The following is a 13295-nucleotide window of genomic DNA, read 5'->3' as shown; positions in this document are numbered from 1 at the left end:
TAGTATCTCTCATTACCTTCAGCATCTGGCACAAGGACCCTTCTGTAACTCCTTCAGATGGGATCAGCAACTTCCTATCAGGTATAGTCCTAGTTGTGGTCCCCACTTCCTTGATAGAATTATTTTTTTCAATAAAGAAATAGAAGTAGAAACAAGTTTCCTAAGAAAAGTTACCAGCACTGCTCCTTGAAGAGTCCCAGCCTTTTAACAGCCACAGATTAGATAGAATGGTCTATCTAGATCAGTGTTTCTCAACCTTGGCAACTTGAAGATGTCCGGACTTCAACTCCCAGAATTCCCCAGCCAGCATTACACTGATCTAGAGCAATAGACAGTTGAAATCTACACACCTTAAAAGCTGCCAAAGTTGAAAAGCAGATTTGCCTTTGGTGGAGTACATTAATGCAGCTAGTTTTTATTGATTTATTTTATTTATTTAGTCATCAAATTGATATCTCATTCCATCTTATAAAAATATGTTTCTGGATGGTATACAATAAATATAAAACAGTTAATATATAAACAATGCTAAGAGCCCAGGTGGCGCAGTGGTTAGGGTGCAGTACTGCAGGCCACTTCAGCTGACTGTGATCTGCAGTTCAGCGGTTCAAATCTAACCGGCTCAAGGTTGACTCAGCCTTCCATCCTTCCGAGGTGGGTGAAATGAGGACCCAGACCGTGGGGGCAAATTGCTGACTCAATTTGCTAAAAAATTTGTAAACCGCTTAGAGAGGGCTGAAAGCCCTATGAAGCGATATATAAGTCTAATTAATAATAAATAAATAAATAAATAAATAAATAAATAAATAAATAAATAAATAAGAGAAGACAATAATGGTGCCACCTCAGTGCCTCATTAGTCCCTTGGACTTCTGAAAAATCAACAGGGATGGAGCCAGTCTCACTTCAGAGTGGGGGTGGGGAGAGGATCCATAAAGCATGGAAGAGAAGTCCCACCTCCTGGGACTTCTTATAGACAGGACCTGTAACATGCTTCTTCAGACCTGATGGAACAGACAATCAGGGAGAGGTGGCCCTTCAAACAACTCGGCTCCTAAGAATCCTGTTCATTTCCTCACACCCAACAGGTTCACACTGTTCCTAGATAACCAAACAAAACTGCTCCCCAGCCATTTTCTCTGGATCTGCAACAACAAGGCCAGAGTCCAACTGAGATCAAAGCTGAATGAATTAATCTCTAACAGGTGTGATGCAAATTCTTCCACACACCCCTATAGGAGATTCTCCAATCCCCTCTTACCCAAGAGGGCTTTTGTCACTTGAAAAAAAAAGAAGGCTGTAGGGCAGGAATCAGCACACACAATCCAAGAAAGGTGCACCAGAGAAGTACTGCTGTTTTGCTTCCATTACCACCAAAAGTAGACTTTAATGTGGCTCTAACCCGTGTTCAGTTGAGTTCCTCCTTAGGTGAGTTTCAGCAGGACTGTAGATGTCTCTTCTTCCGTTTCAACTCACTCGGCTTCTCAGTAAACCTTTGGGAGTGACGGAGGAGAAAAGTCACATGTGAATGAATCAGAGGTGGGTTGCTAATTGTTTTACTACCGTTTCGGGTATGCTCCCATGCACAGTCTTGCCCCTGTACAATGTTTCTGCATATGGACAGAAGTGTCCGGATGGGAGATGGAGCCTCCTGCCGCTGCTGTTACCAGCCAATCCGGGCCGAACCAGCAGCACCTCTGGAATGAATCCAATCCAAGGCCTAAGTTGGAACAGAGGAACAGCTCCCAGCTCCCTCTGAAACCCCTTCAGGTCCCCCGGTCTCTGGGAGGAGACCAATATAATGGCTCCAATTATCTAGGGTGGGCACTTAATGTTTTCCTAATCAAAGATCATGTGGCCATTGCATTGAGAGAAACACCAAAGCTGGTGTGAGCCCCTTGTCCCATTTCAGGTCCCGGGTGACCTAATATAGGCCCATGGTAGCCATGAACTGCTGAGCCACCTCAAACCCCATGGCGAGACAAGCCATATCAAAGGCTCCTGAGACCATAAGTCTGGGGAACTCCACGGCCAATCTGGAGGTGGAGTTGAGGAACTTAGGGAAGTTGCTATGCAGCAGAGAGGTTGATACAACAGCAACAATCCCTACTGATCCTTAGAACTCGACTTAATGAATAAGGTCTCACATCTGGTAATGTGTGGTATAGTGTCCTTGAAAACCCAAAATTCCTGAATGCCAATCACACTTCCACCGTCGTCGTCCTCCTCCTCCTCCTCCTCCTCCTCCTCCTCCTCCTCCTCCTCCGGGTCTTGTCTGATACCACACCCAAAACCCTACTTTTGAAAGAGCCGCCCCCAACGTCTGGACTCAATCAGGTTTCTTTTATTAAAATTATACGCTGCCTATCTCTCTGATCAGGTGACTAATACCTGGCTTACATGTTTTTTGTAAGAGTGTTTGTCTTGCTACATTTGTAAAGTTGATTATGACTTTTTATTATTCCCATATATTTATCTTTTAAAGTATTTCCTGTGTACATAGTACCTTCTATTTGTTTAAATACTATTGGATATGACTGACTTCGTTGGTCTCCTATTGGGAGTTGGAAGGGAAGGACAATGAGTCGCCTCTCCTTGAATTACCATGGCGATGATGCAGTCTCGCCACAGCCATATCTGCCAAATGCTTGCCAGGACCATCTGCCAGCCCTAAGAGACTGAGCAAGCCAGTGCTGCGTTGCCACAGGTAACTGGGCCACATTTAGCTTTATGAATCCAAAACTGCTCATTGTACTACAATCTGCTCATTGTATTCTAAACAAAGCAATGTATAAAACCATCGACATTGTATCTCCTTATCCTAGAATTCCTTTGCACATTTTCCCTGTAGAGGGTTCTCCAACTTTTTCCACACGTGCTTTATGACAACACTTTTATACAGGTTTTTTTTTCATGGCAGCTGTGTGTTATTTTAAGTTAGGCAATGTATTTTGAGACAGTCAACTTTAAGAATCATTTTGCCCTCTTTTTGATTTTCCTTTCTGTCATTTTGGGAATCAAGGAAGCCAGCATGCTGCTGCGCTATTAAAGATAATCCATTTTGAACCACTTATAAGAAATACTCCCTGGCACCTTGGTACACTGGAAGTTTTTCCTTGAATTGTGTAGCATGTGGACACATTTCCAAAATCATTAATGGGGAAAAACTCTGTTGATGCAAAGCATAAGGTAGTGATGGCAAACCTATGACATGTGTCAAAGGTGACATTTAGGCGATGCATCAGCATTCACCAACATTCAAACACTATTCTCAAAAGCAGACCCCATTCTTGTGTGGGTTTTGGAGGCTGTGGAGACTGTGCAAGAGTGGGGTGTGCTCTTGACTAGCCTTTTCCGAAAATGAGTTTGTTTTGGTTGTATTTCATTTTAGTAACAATTTGGTGTTTCTTTACATGATGGCACACTGAGCCTCTGAGCCCAAAGGTTCACCATCACTGGTATAAGCCCACCTGCTCCTAAAGAATGAACATGCAGTACTACACTTTAGCAATAGCAATAGCACTAGCAGTTAGACTTATATACCACTTCATAGGGCTTTCAGCCCTCTCTAAGCGGTTTACAGAGTCAGCATATCGCCCCCACAGTCTGGGTCCTCATTTCACCCACCTCGGAAGGATGGAAGGCTGAGTCAACCTTGAGCCGGTGAGATTTGAACCGCTGAACTGCAGATAACAGTCAGCTGAAGTGGCCTGCAGTACTGCACCCTAACCACTGTACCACCTCAGCTCCTAAAGAATGAACACACAATACTACAATTTACTGTGTTTTCTTTTTTCTGGTAGTCTTGTGACACTGATCAAAGTGTTAATGAAGGCAATATGTTGGAAAACACTTCTGGGGCCAAGGCCTGGAAGTAGGAACCAGCTGTTCCCTATTCTTTCGGCTCTGCAGATGTGCCTGGTGAAATGCTGGGGGACACTTTTCCGCATTGATATGAGCAATAAGATATGCAGATCCTTCCATCTCATTTCTATAAAGTGCCTTCTGCCTTAACTCAGCCTTGCGAAACTATTGCTGCCCTCAAGGGAAAGAGTGGAAGAACATTCATTTGCTTTCCCAGCTGTGGCACAGGCTGCTGAAGATTCTTGCTCAGCTAGTCAATCCAGAGGGGGCTTGGAAGCAAATAGCACTTCAAGAAAGAACATCTGAAATGCCACACAAGGACAAGCCTGCATTTCCCACGTACTACCTTGAGTGACTCATACCCTGGCTGGCTATTTGGTCTCCCTCCATGTCCTGGTGCAGTGCCAAAGCTTTTCAAACAGGATTTGTCTTTTATTAGATTGCACTCAAGTGAGGCAAAAGGGCACCATTTCGGTGTAAATCAAGAGAATGGGCTTTACTTAAGCCCAGATAATTCTGAGCAGATCCTTATAGGTAGCAAAAATGTGATTCCTCTTAGCTTCCATGTCATTGCACCGAGAGGCTTGTCTTTCAAAAGCTGCTTACTCATAATAAGAGCTGACATTTACACAGAGCTTTGCATTTTGAGAGATCTCTACAAACATTAACTAATTAATCCTGAAAGCTGTGCTGTGACACAGGTAAGAGCTGTTCTGCTTGAAAGAGAGAAGAGAAAGCAGGCTGTCCTAGGTCTCTGGAGGTTTTTTTGCCTGTACTTATAGCACAGGCTGAGGTTGGAATTGCTTGTAGTTCAGCCTATGGGCTGGGGAAAATTCCCCAAAGACTAGCTGAAGGTCAGCTAGTTACCCCAATGTGAGTGTCAGTTCCATGTTCATTCTACTGATGGCAAAGGGGGAGGAAGGAGAAGTGGAAACAGGCAACAAGGGTTACACAACCACAGCAGGTAGCAGCTTCTAGCTTTTCTTCCTGGGCTCAAAAGCTAAGTAGGGATGGTGCTGGTTGCCACTTGGATAAAAACAGATTAGATAGAAAACATTTTATGCACAGAATGTAAGTGCTTTGGCTGATCTGTGGATGGAGTGAAAGCTGTCTTCTCCATTTGCTTTCCCCACATCCAGAATCAGAAATATGAATGGCATTCTTGAGATAAAATCTGGAAAACAAGATTCTGGGTGGAAAAAAAAAAAGAAAATACAGTTCCTTGGATTGGAGGTTGCCTTGCCCCTTGTGAAACGAATGTGAAATTAGGCATACATTTGTCTGGTTCAGTACATAGGAAGAATCACCCGTGGCCCTCCTAATATTGACTTAGGTTGGAGGTGAGGTTGTGTAGACTGATGGTGACCCACAGCAGGCAATGAAGAAGTGCCAAGGCATAGCCGGTCTTAGCAGTGGTTACCTGGCAATACCAAAAGAGTTCTTTAGTATAGGCAACTTGGTGATACCCATTGCTCATGTCTCAACACGGATTTGATTGAGAAACCCCTCTTGCTTGAGATTAATCTCTTTTTGATGCACTTCCCTGACTTACTACTGAGTGGGGAATGAGAGCTAGTCTGTTGCCTGAGTCTCCAGAGGGCTGGAAGCAGAGGTGGGTTCCTACCAGTTCGCACCTATTCAGTAGAACCGGTTCATCAAATCTACCGAACCGGTTAGAAGAGGTTCCACCAGTGGACCCGGAAAGCAGGCCACACCTACAGAAGAGCTTCCAAAATTTTTTGAAACCCACCACTGGTCCTTGGATAGGATTATTCTACACCATCATGCTCATATTTATAAAACTCAGTGCCTCTGTGAAAGGTAAGGATGACTACTGCGTTTGTGGTGCAATCAGAACATTGCGTGTGTTGAAGTTGTTTTAACACAAACCAAAGATGCCTTTTAAAAAACAAGTTTACATCCTATTCTTATGCATGCCAGTGCTGTGTGTGAGGTAATTTAAGGTGGTTCTGACAAGTGTCGTCGGCATCTTCATATCCGGTCACATGGGTGGCAAGCCACTCCCATCCGGTCACATGGGTAGCAAGCCACTCCCACAAAGGAGGCCACACCCACAGAGTAGGTTTGAACAATTTTTGAAACCCACCACTGGCTGGAAGTATATTGCCCATCTCCTAGGTATGGCCAAGGATTGGGGGCTCAGTACTTTCTCTAATATACCAACTAATCTGGGTCACACTCACTCACTGGAACAAGACGTACTAGAATAAGTCCCTGGGCTCACATAACTAGAGACATGTACATTAGGCGATATCACTCATGTCTTCACCGGGTGCTTCTTCCAATCCTTGTGCATCACCACTGATGTGATGCCCACTGGAAAGGGTTCCATGTGGCTTTAAATAGTGCATGAGCCACCTGAGTTATAGTAGGAGTCACCTGTGCTCTATTGACTGCATTACTGGGGCCCCTTCCCTGATCCAGTGTGTTTTGGTTATGAGGCATCTGGCAGTCATAGCTATTATTATGGAAGTGATGCTGTGGCCATCAATAAATCAAACATAACCCAGATAGAAGAAAAAGAGAACTTTTTGCAAGTCATCATGCTATTGCCTGATTGCCTAGAATAATAGATTAGTGCTGTTTTAATTAAGATCCTTGTAGACAAGGATTGGACTTAGAATATAGAATCATGGAGCTGGAAGAGATTTCGGAACTCTTCTAGTCTAACCCACTGCTCAAGACAGGAACCTTATACCATCCTGGTCAAATGAGCTGAGGTGGCACAGTGGTTAAATGCAGCACTGCAGGCTACTTCAGCTGACTGCAGTTCTGCAGTTCGGCTGTTCAAATCTCACCGGCTCAGGGTTGACTCAGCCTTCCATCCTTCCGAGGTGGGTAAAATGAGGACCCGGATTGTTGGGGGCAATATGTTGACTCTGTAAACCGCTTAGAGAGGGCTGAAAGCCCTATGAGTGGTATATAAGTCTAACTGCTATTGCTAAATGATTATTCAATCTATTTTTGAAACCTCCAGCAATGGAGCACCTACAACTCCAGGAAGCAAGCTACTCAATTGATTGTTCTCACTGTCAGAAAATTTCTTCTTAGGTGGGATCTCTCTTTAACTAGTTTCCACCAATTACCTCTTGTGCTTTGGAGAATAAATTGATGCCCTCTTCTCTGTGAATGCCACTCAAGTACTAGAAGACAGTTGTTAAGTCATCCCTTACTCTTCTCTTCAATAGGATAGACATACCTGGTTCCCTCAATGGTTCATCGTACAATTTAGTCTCCAGAGCCCTTATTATCTGTGTTGCTCTTCTCTGCACTCTTTCTAGGTTCTCAGATCATTTTTGTATCATGGTGACCAGAACAGTGTCCAGTATTCCTAGTGTGGCCTCATGATGTATAAAGGGGTGTTATCACTTCTTGTGATCTTGATGCAGTCCAGGACTGTATTGGGGTTTTTTTTGGGGTGGTGGTGGTAACTGCATCATAGCAATAGCAATAGCAGTTAGACTTATATACCGCTTCATAGGGCTTTCAGCCCTCTCTAAGCGGTTTACAGAGTCAGCATATTGCCCCCAACAACAATCCGGGTCCTCATTTTACCCACCTCGGAAGGATGGAAGGCTGAGTCAACCTTGAGCCGGTGAGATTTGAACAGCCGAACTGCAGAACTGCAGTCAGCTGAAGTAGCCTGCAGTGCTGTATTTAACCACTGCGCCACCTTGGCTCTATCATACTTTTGGCTTATACTTAAGTGATGGTCCACTAGGACAGAGGTCCCCAACCCCCAGTCCATGGATTTGCACAGGTCCACAGCATGCCAGAAACTGGGCCATGCAAACAAGCAAAGCGCCATCCACGGGATGCAGGCAACACACAAAGCCAAGTTCCCTCCTGTCTGCAGAAAAACCTCTTTTCATAGAATTGGTCTCTGATCAGAGATGGTATTCAGCAGGTTCTGACCAGTTCTGGAGAACCGGTAGTGGAAATTTTGAGTAGTTCAGAGAACCAGTAAATACCACCTCTGACTGGCCCCACCCCATCTATTCTCTGCCTCCCGAGTCCCAGCTGATCGGGAGGAAATGTGGATTTTGCAGTAACCTTCCCCTGGAGAGGGGAAAGGAAATGGAGATTTTACATCATCCTTCCCCTGCCATGCCCACCAAGCCATGCCTACAGAACCAGTAGTAAACATTTTTGAATCTCACCACTGTCACTGATGCCCAAAAGTTTGGAGGCCACTGCACAAGGACACCAAGATTACTCTCATAATTACTATTACATTTTCCTGCATAAGTACAGGACCTTACTTTTCTCACCACTGAACGTCATCTTGCCGGATAGAGTTCAATGCTAGATCAATGTGCATGACTTTCAGAAGGAAAATGGATGGAATGCTGGCAGTAGCATTCATGTTGTGCGCTTTTGTGTATATTCATACACTTTTGTGCTTAGGCACATGCTTCATATGCAGAGAAGCAGTTTCCAAATTCTTCTGTTTATTATACCTAGAGATTCCAGACCTGCTTCCAATTCTAGAGTGAGAGGACTTGGACCAAGCAAATAAATTGCCCTTTTGCCCAAACCAAGGCAATCCAGATGGAAGTGAGAGTGTTTGAATTGCATGCCCAAAGCTAAACACTTCTATCATTCTTGTTATTCTAAGCAGATCTGCAGATGAAAGGCTATCATAAAGTCCTGGACCTGGAGACTAGACTGGTAGTAGCAAAAAAAAAATGTTAGAACGAAATGGCAAACCAATTTTATTCTCAATTTTTTATTCAATTTTATTGGTTTGCCATTTACTGTTACCTGGAAAGCTGCAGATATGTCTATATTATCACGGGGAGCTCTGCTTGCTCAAGGGGGACACAAGACAGGGATCAGCATCTTTTCTTGATGTGTTGCCTGTTTTCTCATGTAACTTTGCCTTCAGATATCAGTGAATCTTTGAAATGGATTGGAAATATGCCAAACATTTACTACTTATTCATCGTAAAAGACTGCTGGGGTTTTGTTTTCTTTTCTTTTGTTTTGAGTGGAGCTTTTATTGAATTTTTTTTATTCTTAACCTGGGAATCTCCAAAGGTGAGTTTTATATTAGAGGAAGATAGATTTTTTTTTAATGTAGTTTTCCTAAAACATTTACCACTCACTAGGGTTCCTTCTAATATTTTTTCTTGGTACCCTGGCTGCAGTTTAGCTACTTCCCCATTGCTACTATATCTCTACAGACTATAGTCCATTAAAAAGACTGGTCTAAATTCTTGACAACTATTTATTGATCTCATATTTTCAAATGCTCTATTCTACCTGGATCAGGATCAAGTCTATCTGAGGTGCAAACATAGCAATTTGGTGGGCTTTCCCCCCACCCGGCATCTGACTAAAAATAAAGCTATTTCAGATTTTCAATATGCATGAAAGACCATGGAGAGGATTTTACTCATTTAGGTAATAGGGTTCACCGACAAATGCGCGCTCAACAAAAGCACGCCGATGAAACCACGGTGAGAAAACCGCAAGGTCGAAATCATGCCGATGAATGAGTGCAGAAGCGCGCTGACAACAGCGCGCCGACAAAAGCGCGCCTTCAACAAACAAGTAATAATAACCTAATAACCCTAACCCTAATCCTAACACTAAACCTAACCCTAAACCTAATCCTGAACCTAACCCTGAACCTAACCCTTACCTTAACTTAAATCACGCTTTTGTGGGCGCAGTTTTATCGGCGCGTTGTTGTGGGCGTGTTTATGACATCGCGGTTTTCTCGCTGCGGTTTCATCGGCGCGCTTTTGTCATGCGCGCATTTGTCGGGTCACGAGGTAATAGCAATAGCACTTAGACTTATACACTGCTTCACAGTGCTTCACAGCCCAGCCCTCTCTAAACGGTTTACAGAGTCAGCATTTTGCCCCCAACAATCTGGGTCCTCATTTTAACCGATCTCAGAAGGATGGAAGGCTGAGTCAACCTTGAGTCAGTGAGAATTGAACTGTTGAATTGCTGTCAGGCAACTACCAAGTTATCTTTCCACCCCCAACTGAAGCCTTCTTCAACCAAGTGCATTTTGGAGGTGTTTGTCTACAGCTTCCATCACTTTTGCAGAGGGCCAACTGATCTGCCATTCAACATAGCAGGGGGGCAACAAGTTCAAGAAGCTGCTGTAATTTTTCTGAAATTCAATCTATTTTGTGTTTTCTTTCACTTATAGTTTAGTTTAGTAAGGAATATGCATAACAAAGATCTGCATCAATTAATTTCCCTTATTTCCTCTGCTTATTGTGCTTTGATTTTATATATTGCCTAGAAGTGGTTTATACATCAAATAAATAAACAAATCAATGTACTTTGAAGACTCACTAAGTCATAGTGTAAGGGCTCCTCTCCTAACTTAAGAAAGTGAAGACTCCTGAAATGGATTATTTCAAAAGGAATCTTTAATTAAGAAGAATGGAAGCCATTAAGGCAAAGCAACATCTGAATCCCCTTAGGCAATGCAAGTAGAAATAAAGTGATAGTGACCCCTCCCCTTTTGTCAGAATGCAGTTTCTGGCCAATACACAAGTGTGAAAATGTTTCCTTTACCAACTGCTCTGAGAACCGAATAAACATACATTCCCATGGCTATCTTTTGTTAGACATTAAAGTAAGATACCCCACATGTCCATCATAAACATCCTTCCAGAGGTACTGAGGTCTGGCGCCAGCAAAGCAGTTGTAAAATATCAGTTGTCATGGGCACCTCCAATAAATTACTCCGAGCCCCCCCTCCTCCCAATTGAATGGCAGTATCGCGTTTAGGGTTCTGACACATAGTAGCATCAGAGAGTTAATACTCTGCAAGCTTCTGCTGATACAAATGCATTTGCTTGTATTTACAAGAAGTAGTTGCATGTTAAATACATAAATTAAATATTTAATTATTAATTACTTAAATTAAAATAGTAAATTAGCATATTTAATAAATTAAAATATTTAAATTAACATTTAATTATTTATTAAATGTATTAAATACAAGATGTATTTGCTGATAGAAGATATATTTTCATATTATAACAAAGATGTTGAGACTTTGGAAAAAATGCAGAGAAGAGCAACAAGAATGATTATGGGTCTGGAGGCTAAAACATATGAGGAGCAGTTGCAGGAATTGGGCATCTCTACTAGTTTAGTTAAAAAAAGGACCAGGGGTGACATGATAGCAGTGTTCCAATATTTGAGGGGCTGCCACAGAGAAGAGAGGGTCATCCTACTCTCCAAAGCACTTGAAGGCAGGACAAAAAACAATAGATGGAAACAAATCAAGGAAAGAATCAACCTGGAACAATTTTCTGACAGTGAAAACCATTAACTAATGTCACAGCTTGCCTTCAGAAGTAGTGGGTGCTCCATTATTGGAGGTTTTCAAAAAGAGATCGGACAGCCACTTGTCTGGAATGGTACAGGATGTCCTGCTTGAGCAGGGGCTGGACTAGAAGATCTCCAAGGTCCCTTCCAACTCTGTTATTGTCTTCTGCTGCTGCATCAGGGCCACATAACAATAGAAAGAATCAGAGCCAGGGAACCATTTTAGACATTTTTTCCCCCGTGCAGCCATGTGTTGATGATCATGGCCGCTGTTCCGTACTGCATTTTGATTTCTCCTTAAGCAAATGGTATAACACCTCGAGGCAGTCAAAATATGTGTCTTTGGAGTAGTGTTGCAGGAAGAAATATCCATCTTGTTCAGTTCCAAGCTGGGAGTAAGACCCTGGAAACATGGAGGCTGGTTGTAAAGATGGTTTATTGATAAAACAGAACCACATGGGTTTGTGATTCTGGGCAGCTGACAAAATGGAGTTGAGAGTGTGGGAGGGGTTTATACCTTCTCTTGGGCTTTGCACTTGAGTTACCTGTTCCTGTGCAATAACATGTAGTTTAATATTCTATTGGCTGTTGTCAGATTTTTATAAAGTCATGTAGGGGTTATATAGGGGTCATAGTTGACTCTATAGGCAAAAAAGAAAATGCAAATCCTAGGTATTTGAGCTCCCAGGTTTGGTTGAAGTTTGGACTGCTTTGAGATGATGCAATGATTGGAGCACCCTTAGGAGATTGTGCAGTGTGCTCTGTGTCTTCTACTAAATGGTAGTGGATTAATCCTTTTATGTCCTGAAGGATCATATCCTGTTCTTAATCCCATCACCTTGGAGCCGAAGGTCTTTTGTTTTGTAGATAGGCTGGCCCAGTCTTTCTTAATAAACGGTTACCAAAATTGCATTTCTAAAAAGTGGCCTCTTCAGTTTCTGCTTGGGGGCAGGGAAACTGGGGCTGGTTCCTGAATAGGCTGGCCCAATCTTTCTTAATGGGCACAAAATATCTGCTGGGGGCTGTTAAGAAAGATTTGGGGACTGCTTTCTGTCTCTGAGAGCATGTTTCTCCATTCCTCCTTTAGGGAAATATAATATTCAGCCCTTTTGATATTTCCCAAAATATTTCAGGGGGGTGCTGACTTTCTACAGTGTCAAAGCATTCTAAGGACTGTCAGCTGGAATTCTATACTTAAAACATAGACTAATAGGGTTGGAAGATCTTCTAGTCCAGGGGTAGTCAACCTTTTTATACCTACCGCCCACTTTTGCATCTCTGTTAGTAGTAAAATTCTCTAACCGCCCACCGGTTCCACAGTAACGGTGATTCATAAAGTAGGGAAGTAACTTGACTTTATAAAATTTATAAAGCAGAGGTACAGCAAACCCCTACCGCCCACCATGAAAGCTGTTGATAAATAATTTTAATAAGGGAATAATTTAAAAATTGGTATATATATGTAGCGACCACTTATAATATTTTGTCGAAAAATGAAGGAATAAGATTTCTGTTTGAAGGTATGAGGTACAAGGATAACAATGAACATAAGCATACCTGATAGTTGATTGGTGGAATTATGTATAATGGAAAATTGTGATATACAAATATAAATGGTTGGTAAAAAAAAAATCTTTCACATGATATTATATAAAGGTATACTGTTATCAAATAGATAATCAAGAATGTAAGGGAACTATGATTTATTGGAAAAAAATAATAATAATACTAATCGTAATTGAACATATACTGTACAATGAAAGTGAGGTATTTAGTTATACTAGATGAAAAATCTGTGATGGTAAATGTTATTCGAGAATATGGATGTTAAAACACCTGTAACCAAACGACATGCTTTATGTGGTGATGCTTTTTTTTGTTGTGTGTTTTTTTTGTTCTCTTTTTTATTGTTGTCTATATGTATTGTTTGTGTAATAAAAATAAATAAAAAATTAAGAAAAGAAAGCTGGAATGCCCACTAGTGGGCATTAGGGACCAGGCTGACTACCACTGTTCTAGTCCAACTCCTTACTCCAACAGCAGAGCCTCTACATTCCAGACAAATGGTTGTCCAGGCCTTCTCTGGAGGTGTGTGGATTTTCTTC

General features: G+C 42.2%; 1 long non-coding RNA gene across 1 annotated transcript in view; it reads left to right on the top strand.

Annotated features, from left to right (window-relative positions):
- Positions 1 to 1325: 1325 nt before the first annotated feature.
- LOC116522861 overlaps positions 1326 to 13295 on the top strand; it is a 28673-nt gene continuing 16703 nt past the window's right edge. The window contains exon 1 of the long non-coding RNA XR_004257008.1: positions 1326 to 1539. This is a non-coding gene — a long non-coding RNA (uncharacterized LOC116522861). The remainder of the gene's footprint in view (positions 1540 to 13295) is intronic.

The sequence above is a fragment of the Thamnophis elegans genome, chromosome 1, assembly GCF_009769535.1.
Source record: "Thamnophis elegans isolate rThaEle1 chromosome 1, rThaEle1.pri, whole genome shotgun sequence".
Lineage (NCBI taxonomy): Eukaryota > Metazoa > Chordata > Lepidosauria > Squamata > Colubridae > Thamnophis > Thamnophis elegans.
This window is presented reverse-complemented; position numbering and strand designations above follow the sequence as displayed.